Source organism: Hipposideros armiger, unplaced genomic scaffold, assembly GCF_001890085.2.
Source record: "Hipposideros armiger isolate ML-2016 unplaced genomic scaffold, ASM189008v1 scaffold_12, whole genome shotgun sequence".
NCBI lineage: Eukaryota > Metazoa > Chordata > Mammalia > Chiroptera > Hipposideridae > Hipposideros > Hipposideros armiger.
The window spans coordinates 523947-545112 of record NW_017731362.1 but is presented as its reverse complement, the minus strand read 5'-3'; the positions used below and the strand labels follow the sequence as shown (position 1 = coordinate 545112).

The following is a 21166-nucleotide window of genomic DNA, read 5'->3' as shown; positions in this document are numbered from 1 at the left end:
GCGAACTCATCCTAGAAAAAGTGCTGCATACCTCATTGCTGAATATCACTATGGTTACCTTCGAAGTGCTCCCCTTGGGAAGCTATGCACTGATGCCAGTGACTAGTCCACCCTTCAAAGCAATTTTGGAACTCTTTTTCTGGAATGGCCATCAGAGCTTTATTACCCTTGATGTCCTGAATGTCATCAAAATTTCTTCCTGTCAATATTTCCTTTATCTTCGGGTAAAGAAAGAAGTCATTGGGGCCCAGATCAAGTGAGTAGGGAGGGTGTTCCAATACAGTTATTTGTTTACTGGCTAAAAATTAACCCACAGACAGTGCCGTGTGAACTGGTGCATTGTTGGTGAAAAGTTCAGGTAGTCTAACTTTTTCACGCAGCCTTTTCAGCACTTCCAAATAGTAAACTTGGTTAACTGTTTGTCTAGCTGGTACAAATTCATAATGAAAATTCCTCCGATATCAAAAAGGTTAGCAACATCGTTGCAAGTTCACAAATGTAATTGTCAGACCTCATATATGTGGTGGTGGTGAATTTTTAACAAATGTCAACACTTATATATCTACGGTGCAGGTGTTATCATTCACCTCATTTCTGGCTCTTTGATATGTTAAAAACAGTGGGGCATAATTGAGGGAATATACAACAAAACAAAGCAAATGGTAAGAATTGGGAAAAGTAATCATTACCAAATTTCCTTATCCATTGTGAGTTCCTTATTTTTCTTCTCATGGGTCAGATAATTCAAAACTCTGTTTTTGTGGCTGAGACAACATGCTGTATAACATCTGAAAACTTGTCAACCAGTACGGAGTTTAAGAGTAAGCGTTTTAAGGGAGACACGTATCTAAAAAAATATACTGAATCAAAGATGGCAAATTTAGGGTCTACCATGCACCCTCCCTTTTCCATAGGAGAATTTGCTAATCAATCAAGGCATTCTTTTTCTCCCTGACTTTGGATCTGGTCCCACAAATTTCTACAACACAAACTTCAGCAGTCACTACCAAACAGTGAGGTTTCGCTTTGTACTTTGAAACTCACTTGCCCTGTCTGTCCTACACACATGTTCCGTGGGGGTTGGCTCTTCGGGGATGTAACTGAAAATTACAGGGAAATTGTGCAACGGTAGTGTATCAACCCCCGAGAGCCGAATGAGGAGCAATTACTGCTAACTGAAAATATTATCTATGCATGTCTGAAAATTCAGTCTAAAAACTGTATTAGCAGCAGTGAAGCTTAAGTGATCCCAAAAGAAAAAGGCAAAGTGTTGTAAAAATGTAAATGGCAATAATAAATTTGAGAAGCTGGACTATTTTTGTCTGTTCTTTTTACAAATAGCTATATGCCTATTTGTGAAGTGGATTCATCGTTTTTAAATCACCATTAGATCTGATCCTGCTACCTAGGTAATTAACATATGAAAATAAATACAGCATTAAGGAATCCTACTGCTAAAAAGAAACCCGGAGATCATCTAGACTCTCTCAGCTGCCCGTCACCACCTCATTGTGTTCTAATGAGGAAACTAAAGCCTGAGAGGCCAGTGGCTTATCCATGGAGAGCAGGTTGCCTCATAGCTGAGCCTGGCCAGGTTTCCAGACTCCCGGCTCCGTCCTCTCACTCCTTTCTCACACTGCTCTGACAGCCTTGTCAGTGATAGGTGTACATTTTGAACTTTAAAATTACAGTAAACCTTAGAGATTAACTAAGTGTGTGGCAAAAAGAAGAGAGAGATGAGGTAAGACAGTGAGGAGTAGGCTCTGAAAACTTTCTATAGTTCTTTGGAGACCTAGAAGAACACAGGCTCCTGATTTTCTCATTGACCTCTGAGGACATCAAGCCCCACGAGCTAGAGGTAGGTGGTCTTGGCTTTCAGTGGATGGGGTGGGGCAGTCTTACCTGAGGAAACCCATCCAATTGACCAGCAAAGCCAGAGCCAATGCCAGAGAGAGCCAAGGATGACCGGCTTATCTCCATCACCTTTTGTCAACCAATCTTTGCTGAAACTGGCAGCTCCATTGGAACACCTTCCTACAGTCCTCCAAAATGGTCCCCTGGTCCCCAAAATGCTCCTTCTTTATTCAGTCACCCCATGAAAGACAACTGAATTCAGGGACCCTGTAAGTTCAGTTAATTAGGTAAGTAAGATTCACCCGCACAAGAAAGAAATGACTATATATATTAATAGTATGCTTAGTACAAAGTAGAACATGAAGATCAGCAAGGTTAATTTTTGTGTTGTTTCTACTATAATGATTATATGTAAAAGACCCCAACTGATCATTCTAATAGTAACAGGGCCCTCCTCACTACTTACGTTCCATGATTTTATTGTTTCTTGCACTGATTGAATCGAGGAGGTGTTCTATAGTAGGTGGCTGAGATTATGGGCTTTGAAGCCAGACAGGCTTAGGTATGAATTCTGACTCTGTCACTGTGTGTTCCTAGCAAGGTACATTAACTGTGGTGGACAGAATAATGTCCACACCCCTCCCCCAAGATGTTTATGCCCTAATCGCTGTAACCTGTGAAACATGCTACTTGACACGGCAAAGGGACTTTGCACATGTGATTAAATAAAGGATCTTAAAATAGGGAAATTTTCCTGGATTCTCTATGTGGGCCCAATGTGTAATCCCAGAGTCCTTAAAAGATGGAAGAGGGGGGCGTAAGTGTGCCAGAAGGAGATGTGACCACTGGATGTGGGATGGCTGGCTGTGAAGACGGAGGAAGGGACCAGGGGTGAAGGAGTGCAAGCAGCCTCTAGGAGCAGGAACAGACAAGGAAATGGATTCGCCCTTGAGCCCTCAGAAGGAACAGCCCTGCCAACGCCCTGACTGCAGCCCAGTAATCTCACTTGGGCCCTCTGACTCCCACAACTGTAAGGCAGTGACTCTGTGTTGTTCCAGGACTCATAGTTTGTGGTAATTCCTTACAATAGGAATAGGAAACAGATGCTCTTTGAACATCCCTGTCCTCATTGATAAAATGGGAATAAACAAAGGATGTGCCTCAAAGGGCTGATCTGAGGATTATAAAAGAGAATGTAAATAAAATACTTCAGAGCTTGGCAGATTAAGAACTCGATAAACGTTCACTGTCATTAAGCATATGACATCATCATATAGAGTAGGGAGTTATATATTGCTGATTATAATAGATGGTTGATTCCATAAAGTGTAATTCATTGTATCATAATAATACCCTACAGTTGAGCAGCACTTATCTGCTTTTTACAAAGCACTTTCACCTCTGCTGTCTTATTTGATGCTCATTATAACTGTGAGTCCACAGATGAGGAGAATGGGCCTCTGAGGGGACAGCGCTTTCCTTAGGTCACTCAGAGAGTGTGCTGTTGGCCAAAGTTGGGGTCCTGGCCATCTGATTCCAAATACAGTAGGCTCTCAATCTCATCACGCAGGTTCTAGAAACAGACACGCACAGAATGCAGAATGTTCGTATGAAACAAAAATGATAAGCCAAATGATGATGGGGCTGCTCATCGCACACCAGACCATTTCCCGTATGATCTCATCCAGGGAAGTTTTCTGCCGGGGCCTCTAGCCTCCGCTCCTCCAAGCATAGCCCCAGTACTCTCTCTAATGCATCTAGTCAATTGTGCAAAGCACAAGGGAAAAAATTCCATCCTGACCGCAGCAGGCAATCACCTTATGCCCTGAAGCATGAAGTTTGATTACCCTTATCTCAGTTTATCATTAAATCAAAAAAATGTTGCTAGGAATACTGGCTCAGAACTCCATTTATGAAATGATATAGGCCAGTCAGCAGAAATAAGTGAGTGCCCTTTTTCTTTCTTAATTTCTGCTCACTGTGAAGATCTTTTGCAAACTGGAAAAAGAAAAAAAAAGCCTCTTTTGCTTGGAGCAGATTTTATTTCGCTCTCCACTCTTTCATGAGCTAGCCAGGAAGCCTTTGGCTCACAAGCATTCTCCCTGTGATGTAGGCAAAAGTTTCTGATCTACCAGCTACTGGCCTGCCCACACAAGCCTTGAAGTCTAGAGCCTTGTTTGTATGGGAATCTACACTCTGGCTACACTACAGCATCATTTCTCAAAGTGTGGTCAAGGGACAAATCGGGGCACAAGTCAACTGAGGTGTTTGTTAAAAATGTAGACTCCTGTGCCCCATAGATGTTGGGGCTCTGGGAATTTGCATTTTAACTCTACGTGATTCTGATGAATTTTAAAGTTTGAGGACCACTGGTAGAGATCAAAGATGTAGGTGATGACAGGGATGGTCTATGGGTGTGTGCCCGAATTTCCACGGTGCTATTCGGGTTTTCATGAGCCCAGGGGGCCACCAGCACAGAACACATGCCAATCATCTACATTTGTCCTTCAACACAACCAACGATGGCAGCCAGGTTTCTGACGCTGTGAATCTGAAACAGCTGACATTTGCTTTAGGGATATGCAACCGGGCGTCAAGGTCCGGAGGAAATCTCCAGGCCACTGGACCCTCCTACCAAATTTCCAATTCCCATCTGGCTGAATTTGTGGCAAGTGTGGTGGGGGTGGGGGTGGAGGGTAGATGGTTGTGAAATTGGCTGCAAGGTCTACGTATGAGTTAAAGAGAGATGCTAAAATCACAGGTGAGAAGACAGCACAGTATAAGGGGTAAATGCATGGGCTCTGGAGCCAGACTGTATTTCCTTTGCGTTAACAGACACTGAGATATAGATAGCACTCACCTACATGCCAAGCACTGTTCTAAGTGCTGTTCAAATATTAATTCATTTATATGTCTCACAACAACCCTACCAGGTGGGTCCTTCCATCATCACCCACCTTTTATGTGGTGAAACTGAGGCTCAGAGAAGTTACATAATTTGCTCAAGGTCAAACAGCTTAGCAGTCATGCAGCCAGGACTCACATCCCAAAAAGCTGGCCGCAGAGCTCATGCTCTTAAGCCCCGTACCACATGCTCTTAAGCCCCGTACCACGCGGCTTGCCGTGGAGCTGAGTCCCCTGCGCCTACTACTCACTAGCTGTTCGGCCCTGGGAATATGACTGATCTCCTGTCCCTCAGTTTCCCCCTGTGTAAAACGGGACATTAATAACAGCAACCCTCAGAGAACGATCAAATAATTTAATATACGCACTTGAAAGCGTGTCAGGCACATAGCACACACGGAACAAACGCTGGCTCTTCGCTATGAGTCCTACACTCTCAGGGGTAGTGTGAGGATTAAATTAGATAACATACGTAAAGCGCTAGGCACAGTGCCAGGGCACACGGTAAGCACACAGTAAGTGCTAGCTGTTATTATCAGTCGCGTTGAGCCAGGCCGGTTTATTTTAGGTCCTGTCTGGAAGGCAACTGTGCTCTCTGCAAAGGGAGGCAGCATGCCCTTCACTTCAAATAGTCACTGGGTGGGAGCCAGGCTAATTACCAGACTCAACAGGTTCTCTGCTTTAAGTCCGTGGAATGTTCCTGAAAAGTTCCCGATACTAAATTTGTATATGCTTAATCCTTTTTCCCCATTGACCCATTTCATCATTTCTGATTGATCTTTCATTGGCAGTGCTTCTTCAGACTGAAGAGTCTTCTCTTAGACTGTCTGCCATTTAACTATTAACTTGTAAAAGACATAAATACACCAAGGAACACTGAACTACTGGAGCAATCCTGGCCAAGCAATTGGCTTAATCATTCCCTAACGGAAATGTTTTCATTATATTTTTCCTTTATTATGTGTTCTAATAAGCATGCGTATAATATACAGAACTTCCCGTCTTTCTTCCCACAAAGCTTATCACCTCCACTATTAAATGGAACCATGGGTTGATAGTAATTTATGTTACCTCAAGGGGTTAATGATGGCTTGGAAACCCTCATGCCCACACAGCCCACGTTGGAGTAGGGATGGGCATGAGGGGGATGGAGGAAGAAGGTGTGGGAGGTGGGAGGTAGGCTAGGGTCTCGGGGAGACACTGATAGGGGTGAGTTTATCCTGAAAGTTCAGACTCAGAAGGGGTCCTGAATGCCCAGGGATTCTGAAGAATGGGGGTTTCAAAAAGGAAGTATTAGTCACCTTCCGCGGCCGTTTACTGCTACTTTTTCACTCCATTCGGAAAAGGCTGTCCAATAGCTGCAACTCTATTCCTTGCACAGTTTACCAGCCACCACAGGCTCTAACTGCCATGTAATGAAAAGTTTAACTCAACATGTTTACTGAAGTTATTTGCTGCATATCTACTACTGTGTTTCCCCGAAAGTAAGACCAATGTTTTTGGTTTTTTTTTTTGCTCCAACAATCTATATTTATTCATTTATTCATGTACAAAAATCTACATTTATTCAAACAGTCATGTCTGGCTGATGATCTTAAGTGGGGCTTATGTTTGGGGTAGGGCTTATATTACGAGCATCCTGAAAAAATCATGGTAGGGCTTATTTTCTGGTTAGGTCTTATTTTCGGGGAAACACAGTATGTATCACTCACTCTGCTGACTTACAGGGGTGAATAGGCAGTGCAGCCTCTTGGGGCCTGCAGTCTAGTGAGCACCCAGAGTCCAACTCATAGCATCCTCACTTTCAACACATTTCTACTCTCTCTTCCACTTCCTATCTCCCCATTCCCTTCTCCCACCACTCCAAATCCCCATATATTATGCAATTTATTCTTTATTACAGAGTTTATGTCTGGAGTCTTTTCAAGTTTTTTAAAAAAGGTGAAGCTGATGAGGCAGCCATCTTCTAGTTTGGTTCTGCTAAACAGCCCTGTGAGGAGAAACCACCATGCCAGGTGATCTGAGGCAAATCGTGCCGTCCATCCCTTGCAATGTCATGTGTGACACTGAACCAGGTGGTAGTTGACATGAGGGTTTTAGTACTGATCACGGAGCTGTCTACTACATCGTCAGAAGATTGATCCCGTTCATTCTGATGGCTTAAGGAAATGACGACAATGGGGCCATCTGTGGAATGGCTAAGTCCAGTCGACCAGAGACACTGAATAAGTATTTGCGGATCGCATGGCCAACTGCCTCTTCACACCTGAAATGCAAGTCCGTCCTAGGTTAGGACTCACACGTGGACAACTGCTCTAGTCCCTCACCCCACCCCAGGGCCTTTGCCTAAGCTGTTGTCTATGCCTGGAATGCCCTCCCTCTCACCACCTCCTGCACTGTCCACCTGTCCAAATCCCACCTTGGTCAAGGACCAGCTCAAATATCAGTGGCTCCACAAAGCCTCCTCTGACCACCCTCACCAGAAATAACCTCTTCCTCCTCCCTCTCAGTTCCCGTAGGTCTGTGTGTATACTATCCGGCACTGGAAACATTCCCCATTGTGTTCCGGCTACGTGCTGACCTCCTCTTGTCTATACCACTCCGCAAGACCCTTGAGCTCTGGAACTGTGTCATGTTCCTCTTTGAACCCTCTCCCCACCCTGGCACCTACTTGTACAGAGCAGACACTTGGTAAAAATTAGCTGGATGAACAAATGGTTACCCCAGCAATGACAAAAACAGAAACAACTGCCACATTCTTGATTCCTTCTTCTTCTCGCAGCCTCTCCTCCTCCTCCTTCTGTAGCTTTTAAAAATATATTTACTAGATCCACCAATTACCCAGAAAAGGTCTGGGGACTTGCCGATAAGTGTAGACAACTCTACAGACCCAAAAAGCTACCAGAGACCCGGAGAATGACAAGGGAGGCCCAGGCCAGGGAGGCTCTAGGGGAGTCTGAGTCCCTCGTCCGCTGACAGCTGGCTCCTGGGGAATGAAAGTGTTATTTTCTCAAAGAGCTTCATCTGCTCTGGTTCATGTGTGCCAGCTCCTCAGCTGAGGAGAAACTCCAGACTTTATTTTTAAATACAGACTCCAATAATAGGTTAAGTAATTGCAGATCCTCCTGAGGCCTTATTATACATGCACCAACATATTGGACTTTTGAAAACCCGTATTTCCTTGCCTTAAATATATGTTGAAACCCTTAAATTTCAGCATTATGTGTAGTGGTAATGTGTATTTTCTTCCCCCTCCCATAGGAATCCTGAATAAAAGAACAAACAAACAAAAAAAAACACGCTGATACATGAGTGACAATTTCTCCACAATGTGTTTGATGACTCATAGAGGTAAAAGGATTCTTTCACAACCATAACTAAGAAAAATGTATATTACAATATAATAGTCAAACTTCCCTCCTGGTGCCACTAATGCTGGCACAGCTGCAGCTCTCACTGTCTTCCGCTGATGGGGCCCATAAATACTCGTGGGAAATGGGACAAGGATGCGCAATGGATAGTCACCTGCCAACGCCAGGAAATGAATGTCAATCGCACCCCGATGCAGAAGCAGTTTTTGGTGGAGAGTGATGAATATTGCCATTTGTCCTACGCCACTGTAGTTTTGGACAGGAAAGCCTAACATGGAGAAAAATGGCGGGAGAGCTGTCCTGGGTCACGTAAAGAATGTGTCATATTCGGCCAACAGGTATAAAAATGGAAGAAGAGTACAACAATATGATTTAGTGCGGAGCAGGATTAAAATTTAAGAGCATAGCCATTCTGTACATGTTATTTCATTAAGTATAGAATTTTCCCTCAAAATCTGACTCTTTTGTTGAAAAACAAATGTCAGAAATATCAGGGACTCAGAAAACTGCAGAATGGTCCTCGCTCCTGAAAACAATTCAGTGCAGTAAGGAAAATGTGGGCTGAGAGGTAAGGCGGACCCTGTTCAAATCCTGACTCAACACCTCCCTGCTGTGTGGCTTTAGAAAAATGACCTGACTTCTCAGGGGCCTGAGCTTCTTTTTTGATACTGCACTGACGATTAAAGAACCTACTTCATGCAGTGTTTGGGGGAAGGGGGGTGTCACATGATATAATAAAGATCTGAGTATGGTGCCTAGAATTTAGTAAGCAGACCAACAAGTGGTAGGTATTGTGGTTGCTTCCCTTTATTCCTCTTCCTCTTCTTCTTCATCATCATCATCACATTGAAGGGGAACAAAGTTTTGACACCCTGAAGCTGCCTTTTGGGATGTTGATTTTAAGCTGTTACTTAAGAAACAAAAGACTCAGAAAGAATTTTTGACCCTCCCCCCTTTTCTACTTAAGAGATTCAGACAGGAAAACCTGCTTCAGGAAGGAGACCTTAGGACATTGCCTAAGCCTAATTTGAATTAGGTATGCTAAATTGGAGGGCTTCAGGAAGGGGCCTGTGGACTCCGTACTCCATGCCTCTGAGTGTTTCTGAGTTGCCAGGCAAGGATTCTGCCAGGAGGTGCATTCCGCTCTTCTCAACTACCTGGAAATGGCCCAGTCTCACTTCAGAAACTAAGACCCTGCTCCCCACCTGCCCTCCCCTTTTCTCCTTTGTCCAAAATGTCTTATATACCCAATGCTGCCTCACTGTGTTTGGAATTTTCATGCCTATGTGAATTCCCCCTGCACATATATGAGAATTTGATTTTCATATTTTTCTTTTGATTCTTAGGCCAGCTAGAAGAACTTAGAGGGTGAGAATTTTTCTTTTGAGCCCCCGCAGTATCATCCTAGCTGTTACATGGCTGACTTCATTTGTAAATATTAGGGAAAGAAGCAAGATCTCCCACCAGAATATGAGACACACCAAACTCCCCTTCCTATATTCAACTCCAAAAGCAGTACTTCTAATCACAGTTTTTTTTAAGCTTGGTAATACAATCTAACAAATACAGCTACCTAATTCATGTCATTCTTGCTTTAATAAGCAACGACTATAGCAGATCTCTTCTTGCATAAAAAGAAGAAAAAAAGTGATAGAAAGCACTGGGTACTATTAGACATGAGCCCCATAATTAGGCACATCACATATTCTTTGTGAAAAGGGTTGGAGCAGTAACTTGTTCAGTTCTCCAAAGAACTAGAGACAAGGTCTTTTCCGCTTTCAGCCATTTGGATCACGAGCTAAAAGGCTACTTCATTTCTTCCTCTTTTCAAATGGACTGAATTTTGAAAGTCTTGGATGACTGCTGTCTGAATGGCTCCATCTAATTTTGTAACTCTGGTGGTTTAACTGTATTAAGACTAAGGAGGCTTTCCTGTGGGTCATGTAAGGTTGGAGCAAGACCCCTCTTAAGGGGAACAGGCCATCGCAAGCCAGTGGGGCCTCCCCGCAGGTGTGCCCCCAGGAATGGATGAAGGCCCCCCCCCCGCCCCCCCCCGCACAGGTTGCCACACAATGGAAAGTTCTCGTTCTGGGTGTTAACTTTAGTTACCACAGCCAGACAATGCTGCCAGTGGTGTGGAAGAAAAAATTGCTGTAGCCAGCTGTGCCGTTCACAGTCGGATGGTTTCTGTGTAGCTCCAAATGGTGATGGAGCCAGCAGCCTGTTGTAGCCAAGGGCAGGATGATGGATGATCTACATACAGTGTCCAAGTAGAGAGAATGGCAGAAGTTCACTTCAGGGCTGTTAAAATGCTAATCTGGGTGAGTTAACAAAAGCTTAATAGAAAAGAGAAGTTTGAGAAATAAGTACACCTTATGTGGTATCTCTATGGACCACTGATTTGATGGCCCTTGGTTACATAAACAGTTGCTTTTCAAAATAAGAACGGTTCCTAGGTTTCCTGTTGGGACAAATGGAAGCAGCTTCAGTTATCGGCTGCACTGCCACTGCTGTCAGGGTCTGAAGAGGAAAAGTCAGCCCGACAACAGCCACCTCAACTAAAAAGGATTATGATATGCTCAGTATAGTTATATGATTTTTATTCTCTCTGTGTCACGGGAATAAATCAAAACACACTTTTTCCCAACTGGAAGTTGGCAGCAGGTCACAAAATAAGCGGCACCCTAAGATACTGGCTTTGGTAGATTGTAACACTATGTCACCATTCACGTGAGCCACGGAGAGGGAGATGCCCTGCTCCAATGACACTTTCATTACATGAATTACACTAACAGTACATTGAATTATTAGTGTGAAAGGCAGGAAGGCTGGACCACTGTAAATATTTGGTATGGATAATCTTGACTTAAAATCTCTTGGATAAAATAATATGCTCTCCCCAAAAGGTATTTACATTTCTTGCCTAGTGATATGTTTTGCCATTCTCGATTTCTTTTCATTCTTAAGTTGAACATACAGAAACAATGTTTGCCTTGCCTGGTGTTAGAATATTGGTTAGCCTAGCTCCTTGCAAACAATGACACTCAGTAAACACCCCAAGTGCCTCTTGCTTTCTCTAGAACTGAATCCAGGATGTGCAGGTTTAAAGCCTATTAGGTGAAATAAAAGGTAATATTTTATCCTGCAATATGCTAAGGAAGGAGTTCACCTCCTATGGTTACACCAATAATGGTTAGGCATTCAGCCAGGCTCTTAACTCTGCATAAAATGTATCAGAAGGGTGAAAAATAACCCTATTTCAGGTGCATTTTTCACTTCTTGTAGCTTAGTGAAATTCACAGGCAGGAACAATGACTAAGCTAATTACCAAGGTTCATTATGATGAAGCAGCAAGAAGTGAAGAACTTCTTCAGTTAAGTCCTTAACAATTACAGGCATCTTTGTGAATCAAAACTCTGCTTCCTGCTTACTTGCCTGTGTGCCTTTCAGGCAACAGAAAGCAGACACAGGATTCGGGGGCCCACTTACCCAGAGCACAGTACTGGACAGATCCTTCCCGTGCAGCAAGCAGCTAGTGAACTGGAACCCACTCGGTTTCTGAGTTGCCCTTACGCTAAGGACTAAGGTTTACGTCACAGTCATCTTTCAAATCCATCAAACCAGGGGAGACAAGACCAGATGGTGCTATTAGATGGTACCAAAAAAAAAAAAAAAAGAGGGCAGAATGCCCACAAATCTAAATCAAACTCGAGTTAACCAGCTGTTTGGTGATGGGGAAATCACAATATTCCTGGCACCCTGTCCTGCATCACAGAAATGCTTCTCTAAAAAGGTTACGTATGGAGCATCCCTAGTAGAAACGAGGACAGGTAGCAATATTCTGCAGGAGCCAATAAGAAATAGTAGCTGGCTGTTAATCTAACTAAATGAGCCAATGAAAGAAAATGGTCTGCCAAACAATGTATATTGCAAATCTTAGGGTTATTTATTGAACCGTCTTTCTGAGAGCACATTCTAGAGACCCAAATCGAAGCACAGACACTAACTATAAAAAAACAAAACTCAGCTATGACTGAACTATAGTTTATTTACCTTCAGATGTTTAAGATCATGGTAATATAGGCCCAAATCTCAGAGCTTATCTGGCAAGTTCTATTTATCTAAGCCAGGGTAAATGTTTGTGCAATATTTGCCAGCCTGACAAAAGACGCCTGTCATTCACTACATTAAACATGACTACACACAACTTAATTTCCTGAGTTAGATATCTAGCCTAAGAGGGCTAAGGGAATTTTCTTTTTTAAGCAACACAAATACACCAGCATCAAAACCTATTGTTTAAACCACCACAAGGATAGTAAAATCCTCACCTTGAGCTGTCTAGAGATAAGATTTCTCAATTCTACCAGGAGAAAAAAAAAAACAAACCTGAAAAAAACTCTCAGAACAAATATTTCTATTCTGAGACAGAGACCAATCCCATGTAGAAAAAAATGTTAAATCTTTTCCTGGGACGTCAGCCCTGAAATAAACAAAATAATCTACTGCCCCAAATATCCAGTACATACTGCAGACTTGAAATTCTTAGCAGCCAGAAGTTCTTGGGAAAACTGCTCTAGACACTTGTGTTCCAAAGAAACCGGAAATACTATCGTTATTTTTAAGGGAGAGGGGCCCCCTGTAGAGGCGGACACAGGTCCAATTACTGTTTACAAAGTCTATATATCTACAATAATGACCTATTGCCCGTTCTGTGTGAAAATCACCCAGCTGAGAGCGGCGCGGGGCTGGGATGCTGGAACTTGGGTTACTGAATGGTCGGTCACCTCAGCACCGGGAGCACTGCCCCGACTGCCTCGAATGCTGTAATTAATACCGCTACTTCATTCCGCGCTCGCTCCAGGATATTTTAGCCTTTCCCAAGTTCAGGATTTAAACAATCACCTGAACAGCCCTGCTCCCGAGAGTCGATGTGGCAGAAAAATTTCAAACCCAGTGCTCATCCACACCATCAAGTCCTGTATGACCTTTTACTTCAATCCAAGAGTTAGACACGATAGAGGAAGCTTGAAGCCCTTCCAAATTCCCCCAAGGCGGCTGCTGTATTGGTTTCTGCAGACCAGGAACAAATATCGCTGTCAAGACTGGTAATAAAAGTTTCCCTACCTTCCTCCTCACCATCCCCCTGCCAGCGGCTGCCGACGCGAGAGGCGGCTCCCTCCCGGCTGCAGGACGCCTCTTGTCGCGGGAGAAGGGGCTCATGCACAATTGACTCTTCCTTATTTGTTTCCATCCATAATTGATGGGTAGATGAGAACGTAACACATCTCAGCGCCGGGCTCTTGCCGCCTGGCGGAGACCCTGTCCAAGACGCTTCCGTAAATCATTTCCAGCCAGAGAACAAAGCACGGAAAGTTGCGGGGGAGAGTGGCTGGGAGGAGAAACCCGGGCACCGGGTGGGAGGCGGGGTGGGCGGTCGGCAGCCCCCCGCCCCAGAGCCCGCCCGCGGGGCGCTCCGTCAGCTGGGGTAGAGGTAGGGTGGGTAGTGGCCGCCCTCCGGGCAGGAGCCGGTGCTGGAGCTTGGAAGGTGGAGGTGACCGAGTCCCCGAACCCCCACCACGCGCTATCCTGGGGGCGTCCAACCCCGGGGCGCACTGACAGGTAGCCGGCGTCCGCGGGGAGCTGCTGCGGTCTCGGAGGCTGCGCTGCGCCCCTTCTCCAGGCGCGGGCGAGGGGTCGCCCGTCCGTTCCTGGCCGGGTCCGGCGCTGCCCGATCCTGGCGGTCCCAGCGTCCGCTCCGGGGCAGGCGGGCGGAAGGGGGCGGCCGAGCCCGCAGCCGAGCGGCTCCTGTGGCCTTGGCTCTGCTGTCTTGCTGGCTCGAGACGCTGTCCGCGACACCAAAGCAGCCTGGGTTACCCCTGATAATGTGCGGGGGAGCGCGGAGCTGGCGCTGCCTGGCAAGAAACTTTTACTTGCCCCCTCCTTTCGCTTCTTCCCGGAGGGGTTGCACAGTGCAGGGGGGGGGCCTCCAAGTCCACGTGACCCTCCCCCCCAAGCCCCTAGCTCTGCCAGTTTTGACGGGTCCGCCAAACCTCTCCAGCCCTCTGCGCGTCCCTTGCACGGCAGGCGGGGAAAGCTGGTTAGAAAAGAAATCAACTCTCCAGTGACAACGTACACACACTCACGCACACACACGCACGCACACACCGGCTGCGATTCGGGCTACGACGATCTGGATCCTATCCCCACCAGGCGCCCTGAGCATTAGCAAATCTTTACAAGAGGGTCTTACCTCATGGGGGGAGGCTGGTTAAAAAAAAAAAGCTTGTCACGCGCAAGGAAAAAAGAAAAATAACGCAAAAATGAAAAATATACATGTATATCCCTCTGTCTCTTCAGGTCTTGGCTTCCTCGGTATAATCCTGAAACTCGCCACCACCAGTCCTTGCAGCAAAAACAGCAGCGGGACGAAGCGGGAGCAAAACAAATCGAGGCACGGCAAATGGTGTAATTCGATCCATCTCCAAGTCAATCCATCAGGCGAGCCGGAGCCTGGTTCCCTCCCCGACTCGGCACCTCGCAGCCTGGGGCCCACCCCCAGGCGCAGACTGCAGGAGGCGCGGGTGGCCCGGCGCGCTCGCCCTTTGCCGAGCTCTGCGGCCAGCGCCGCCTGGAGGCCCCCAGCCCGGCGCCGCGGCCCCGCTGACCCCTCGGTGGCCTCCGCGTCCCTCCTCCTCCGCGCTCTGCCGCGCACCCTCCCTCTCCCCACCTCCGAAGAGCTGCTCGTTCCAGCAGCTCCCAGCGCCTCAGTCATCCAGCTCGCGGTGGCTGCTGCAGCCTGCGAAGCCGCCTTTTTGCTTTCCTCCTTCCTGCCCTCTTTTTCTCGCTCTCTCCCTCACTTTTTGTTAGAGCTTTCCTCCAGACATCCAGAGGACAAATCATTGCAGCCCAGAGGAACTGCAGCCGCAGTTGCTCCGTGAAGTTCTTCCTTAGTTTCCTAACCTAAGATTTATTTTTTAAGCACACCCTTACAAGCCAGCCCCCATGTTACCTTTCTCGCCACCCCCCCTCTCCATTTCTCTTTATAACCACTGAGCAAAACAGCTGGGGAGAAGCAATCAAACATTGCTTTATCTTTATAAAATACAGAAATTGCCTACTAAAAATCCCATTTCTACTTTGAACGAAAGCCATTCAGTACAGTATAATTTTGCAGGCTAATGAGCCGGTTTTACAGGCAAGTGTTTCGTGTAATATGTTGTGAGAGAAATGAAAATGTCCTTGAAGTGACATCATTTAAAATTGTCACAAATGAAAGGGGGGGGGAGTCATATATTTCAAAACAAGAGGATTTGAATCCAAACTTCATTTCCAAGAACGGGCTGTGTTTTATGAATTTCCAGTTGAATTATGAATCACTGAGGGCGCTAAATGGCTGGAATGAACCATGATGCCCCTATTTAAAGAAAAAGAAAGAGGAGAGATTTTTTTCACCAAACTTTTAATTTTCATTTGAGTACGGCTAATTACCGTGAAAGAGAGAAGGAGGACAGAGAAAGGCTTTTCCTTTCCTTGATGGTTCAGGCTTTCTTCTCAGCACAGTTAAATGTTTACATTTAGGAAAATACCCTCTGCTGAGTTCTTTCTGAATCTTCCACTGACAGCCTTGAAAAGGAACTCATGAAAGACACCCCAAGGAACTGCTGCGGGACTCGTCCTGTTTTCTAGATAGTTAACACTTTGTTACCAAAATGAAGGAGAGAGAAGGAGGGGGCTCTTAAAATATAAACTCTTCCTGCTGTTCTTTCTATTGGAAGAAAGGGGTAGGGGGCGGAAAGAACAGCTTTGGCAATACTGCTCCCTGAGTTTTCTGTTGTTAAGGCTTTTGTTGGCTGGCCAACTGGTGTTTTTTGGTTGTGCTGGGCTCTGACATCATTGCAAGTTACTTGGCAGTCAGGGCCCTTCCCCAGCCAACTTCTGACCCAGAAAGCTGTGCCTATTTTACTGGCATCCAGTCTTTCTGTATTTTCTCCATCAAGGGAGCAAGCCCCGCTGCAGGCAGAGGGCTCTGTGCACTGAATGAAGATGCAAGCAAGTGACCGGTGGCTTGATGAGGAATCAAATTGCCACCCACCTGGAGGCAGAAAGCTCCCGAGCGGTCCTGTGTCTGCTGTAGCAGCAAAGCAAAGACAAAAAGAAGTTCAATTCTCTAGATTCCTGAATTCCTTGTTGAAATTCTGTGATGGCCAACTCTCCAGAGTGCCACCCAGAGAGTGCCATTGGACCAGACACTGAGTTCTTCAATCCAGGAAGGAATCCAGAAGTATATGCGGATAGGTCATTTTTGAGCCAAAAATTAGACGTGCTTTCAGTTTCAGTATCAGTCTAGATCTAAGAGCCAATTCCTGGGTTAGGTCCACTGGGGGAGGAGAGGTAGGGAAGTGAATAATCCACTGATGTCAAAATTGACGGTAATCGTTATCTTCTAGAAAGGGTCAAAATATCTCTCTTAAGATTCATCATTTCCCTGGTTCCCAGAATCTTGATAGTCAGGGTTGGCACTGAAAAAAATGGCACTCTTTTTTATTTGGATTTTCGTGGAAAGAATGCTAAGGAAACTGTTCACTCTTTGTGCAGTTTACTTGCATCTGGCCCTTTCAGTTGATTTGACACACTTTTAACCTGTTAGCCCTGTACACTTTTCTAGTCCGAGTCCCCTCCCCCATCACCACCACCACCACCTTATGCTGTAGGCTCTAGCATTGCCCCACTGCTTGCAGCTCCCCACTGTGTCACATTGTTTTAAGTACCCCCCAACCACCCCTCCCATCTTCACTTGTGGGGCCTCTAATTTCTGCAGTACTCTTTCCCCATAATTTCATGTACTTTAATTTCTGCTTGTCTTGACTTTTAACAAAAATTTTGTTTAGGTGTCAAAATTTCCCTCATCCCACTACCTATATGATGGGTTTAAGTACCTCTCTTCTGGGCTCTCCTAGCAAATTCACTTATGTAACTTACCAAATTGAAGGAAACATATCTGTTTAGGATGTTTTCCCTAGTGGATGCTTCTTAACCGTAGGGATCTTGTCTTATTTACTTCGACAGCAGCAGTGCCTAGCACAGTGCCTGGCATTTAATGGTCACTCAATAAATATTTGTTAAACAGATCTTATCATGGAACCCACAACTTTTCCACACTCTTTTATGTGCCAAACCAGAGAAAATAGTCATCTTTAGATTGTACGCTCCTCAAGAGTAGGGACTTAACTCGCAGTGTCCCCATAAGCAAGCATAGTATATGTATAAGGGTGTTTGTTCAATGAATGAATAAGGGAAGGAAGGAAGGAAGGAAGGAAGGAAGGAAGGAAGGAAGGAAGGAAGGAAGGGAGGGAGGAAGGAAAATATTTGGCTCTTTTCACACCCAGAAAGAATACTTAAAGGGCTCAGTGCTGTAGATGGTTAGTCATTACGCTTTAGTGTTATCTGCATACATCTCCCATCAGTGAGACGTAATAATTTACAAGGTATTTTTTTTGTTTCTTTACTTTAGGAGTAAAGTTCAGAATTTTATTTCTATGTTTCATTTCCTATCTCGTTTTAAGAATAAAAGCTATCTAAAAATTATAGGAAACCTGTGTGTAATAGTAAAAGTTTTCTTAACTGTAACAGTTATTAAACAAAGCATTCGATAGAGGTAAATACATACCAAACTCTGTTCTAAGCATTTTTCAAATATTAACTCACAACAAGTCTATGAGATAAATACTATTATCATCTTCATTTTATAGAAGAGGAAGCTGAGGCTTAGAAAATTTCAGTGACTTGCCTAAGGCGACACGGGTAATAATTAAGTAGGATTTGAACCCTACCTCTTACTTAGTTGTAATAGTGGTTAATAGTGAGGTAAAAGTAATTAGCGATAGTGAACAGTGAAGGCTTTGGAACATTAGATAAGCTGGATTCCAATCAGACTCTTCCTCTCCGGAAAATTTATTTGACTACACTGTGTTTCAGTCTTCTCATCTGTGAAACAGGGGTGATAACAATACTTCAGATGGATTTCACGAAGATGGAATGTGATAATGCATGTAACGTGTTTAGCATCTTACCTAGAACACAGCAAGCACTGAATAAATAAATATTAGCCTATGTTCCTCCGTCTGCCCTGAAGGCAGTGCAATCTTAGACTCCTGCAGAATTGGATCAGAAACTTAATCCAACCTCATGTTAAGTGTGAGATTTAGGGCAAAGGTACAGGGTACACAATAGATTTTCAATACATTTTTGTTCCATTCTATTTCCCTCATTCCCTCATCTATGTGTATATGTCTATTAATTCAGATACACTATTCACTATCCAGTTGATATCAAATAACATTTTGTATGAATTTTAATGAATAGTACAGATTAGGATGCAGAATTTCATGTTTCAAAATAGAGAGATAGAGGTATTGAGATTTCAAAGGTAGCTACAGTTTCTGTGATTACTTTAATTTGGAAAGCACATATAGTATTCCTTGCATTCACACATTATAGAAAGTGCTTTTGTGGCAGGGGATTGCTTTCAAAACTAATCTAAGCTCTCCATGACATGATAAATCATTAATAATATAGACCCAAATCTCGGCATCTGCATAGGCACAGCTGGCCTCCTTGTGTCAATAGTCTGCATATGAAAGTGACTCTGCCAAGATATTTCACTTTAATGAAAAATATTTATCATGGTAAATCTTCAACCTCGAGATTTTACTGACATAATTCATTTCTATTATTATGTACTATGATAGTATACCACCACAGCTATGCTTATGCTTGGAATGATAAAAATGTGCTTTTTTAGTCATTTTGATTACTCTGCCTTAGCATGAATAATTTTTGCTGTACACTCAGAGTAAAGGGAATGCACCGTGCAGTTACATAAATGATAAATCAGTTACTCATCTAATTTTGCTAATGACTCCGCAGGTATGGCTGTGTAGAAGGACACTAGTGCTCAAGCCAAATGAAAAGAATTAAGCTCTTCCCCCACCCCCCATCAGAAAGATGAACAGCAAATAGCCTTTCATAATGCTAGTTCTTCTGAGACAAGAGATGGGAATGCTATCACCATTTTATCAAAGGTCTTTTGAGCAAACAGAAGCAAAATAAACTTTTTGGAGGGAGGAGCAAATAAAAAGATGACAACTCCGTCAGAATTGCTTAATTATACTTATCGCACTTTGGGAAGGAATGCTTAGGATACAGGGAAGCCAGCTTACATCCCAGCAGATGTGAGGAAGCTGAGATGGTGTCGATTCCAGACAGCCTTCTCTCCACACATTTATTGTAACCAAGTCTCTAACCTTGAAGAATTGGTGCTGAATAGTATATATCAAATGTTAGAATGTCTTAACAAAGGAGAAAGGGAGTGGGAATAACCAAGTGTAGTAGAGAATTAGAACATTTTATCTGTTTTGTTTGTTTGTTTGTTTTAGTATTTTTAAATTTGTTTTTAAAAACAAACCTCCCTGCCTAATCTTATTTATTTTTATTTTTATTTTTTGGTTAAGCCAATGTTAAACTTCAACTCAACAAAGGGAGTAGAAAGTAACTGGGTACCTATTACATTCCAGATACTGGCTGGCCACAATACTACTTAATTCTTGCCACAGCTCTTGGAGACAGGCATCATTTAGGAACAAAGAAACCAGACTTGCTTAAGTTAATCTTGTCAGGGTTTTCAGCCCTATTAGATGATGAAGTCTGGGGTCTAATATAGGTCTGTTTGGCTTTCATGCCTAATTTTCTTTCTAGGACACCATGCTATGAAAAAATGAAGAGTATAGGTTTGAAAAAAATATGTCTTGGATAACAAGGGAAGTAGAAACATTTAAAACCCACAACTAGATGCTCAAAGCTAGGTTAAAAATGTGTGCTTCGTTCTCTAATTCTTTGATAGTTTTTGCTTGTCACATACAAACTAGTGTCTGTAACTGTATTGGGGTTTATAGAATAGTTTAAACCTTTGTACATTGCATGCATTCTATTATGCATCTCTGAAGAAATAACGAGAAATAATGAGAAATAAATACTTATAAATAATGAGAAAAAAGACCTATTCAACAGCATGTAAATTTATATTAAAATAAACCTTACTGGTTAAGCGACAAATGTTTCAATTAACGGTTAGGATCATATGATCGCAACTCCTTCTTTCCCCCTTTCCCCCTTCCCCCCGCCAAAAAAAGAATCCTAATCACTGAATGATGTACATACAAGAAATACTGGGCTGGCCGAGTGGCACGTTGGCTAAGAGCTGGCTTGTCGGGACACCAGAAGGCCCCGGTTCAGATCCCACATATGAGGGCCAGTGACACTGCCCTCCACAGCTAAGATGCTGAACAACAGCTCAACCTGGAGCTGGGCTGCCCTGAGTCGCTGGCGACGGTGTAGGCTGCAGCCCCTGTTGCAGTGGGTTGCCATGGGCTACCGTGTGTAGCCAGCAGCCAGCGTGTGTAGCCAGCAGCCGCAGTGAGCGGCCGTCCAGAGGCTGGCGACTGATCTGCCTCGCCCGGGAAGAGCGCAATGATGGTGCCAACTTGGGCCAATGAAGCAATGTCCTCCACAACTAGACTGAAGAACAAAAGGACAGCAACTTGTCTGTTCCCCTTCCCCCAATTCCCCAATAAAAATCTTTAAAAAAGAAATACTGTACTATGTAGAGCTACAGACCCAGTTCATTGCTAGAAACCACTAATGCCATCTATTGATTGAAAAGAGAGAGAGAATAGGATTCTGGGTAATTTACATCTTTCCAAATAAAGGCACACAAAGGATACATTTTCTTCTTTCCTTTTGTCTTCTCAGATAAGCTATTTGCTATTATGGACATCTTATTAATATTGAATAGATTAGATTTTTAAAAAATTACACTTCTAATATGCAAGGGTGTGAAGGGTATTATGTGCATGGGGGACAGGCAGAAGTTGACATTTGGGGATAAGAATCAATAGCAAACACTTTGCATTCTGCTGTGATTATAGGACTTGTCTAAAACCCCAAATGTCCTATTGAGCTGTGATGATGTGGCAAGG

At 44.0% G+C, this 21166-nt stretch overlaps 1 protein-coding gene across 15 annotated transcripts in view; it reads right to left on the bottom strand.

The window, feature by feature from the left end:
* Nucleotides 1-14817, bottom strand: part of SEMA6D (semaphorin 6D) — a 59109-nt gene extending 44292 nt beyond the window's left edge. For 6 of the 15 annotated variants that reach the window (XM_019664417.1, XM_019664398.1, XM_019664444.1 and 3 more), the window contains exon 1: nucleotides 14383-14816. The gene's annotated coding sequence lies outside the window, so the exon portion shown is untranslated. Of the gene's footprint in view, nucleotides 1-13034; nucleotides 13229-13256; nucleotides 13857-14382 lie in introns of those variants that run through there. The other 9 variants (XM_019664353.1, XM_019664452.1, XM_019664388.1 and 6 more) reach the window with 4 other exon arrangements.
* Nucleotides 14818-21166: the final 6349 nt, after the last annotated feature.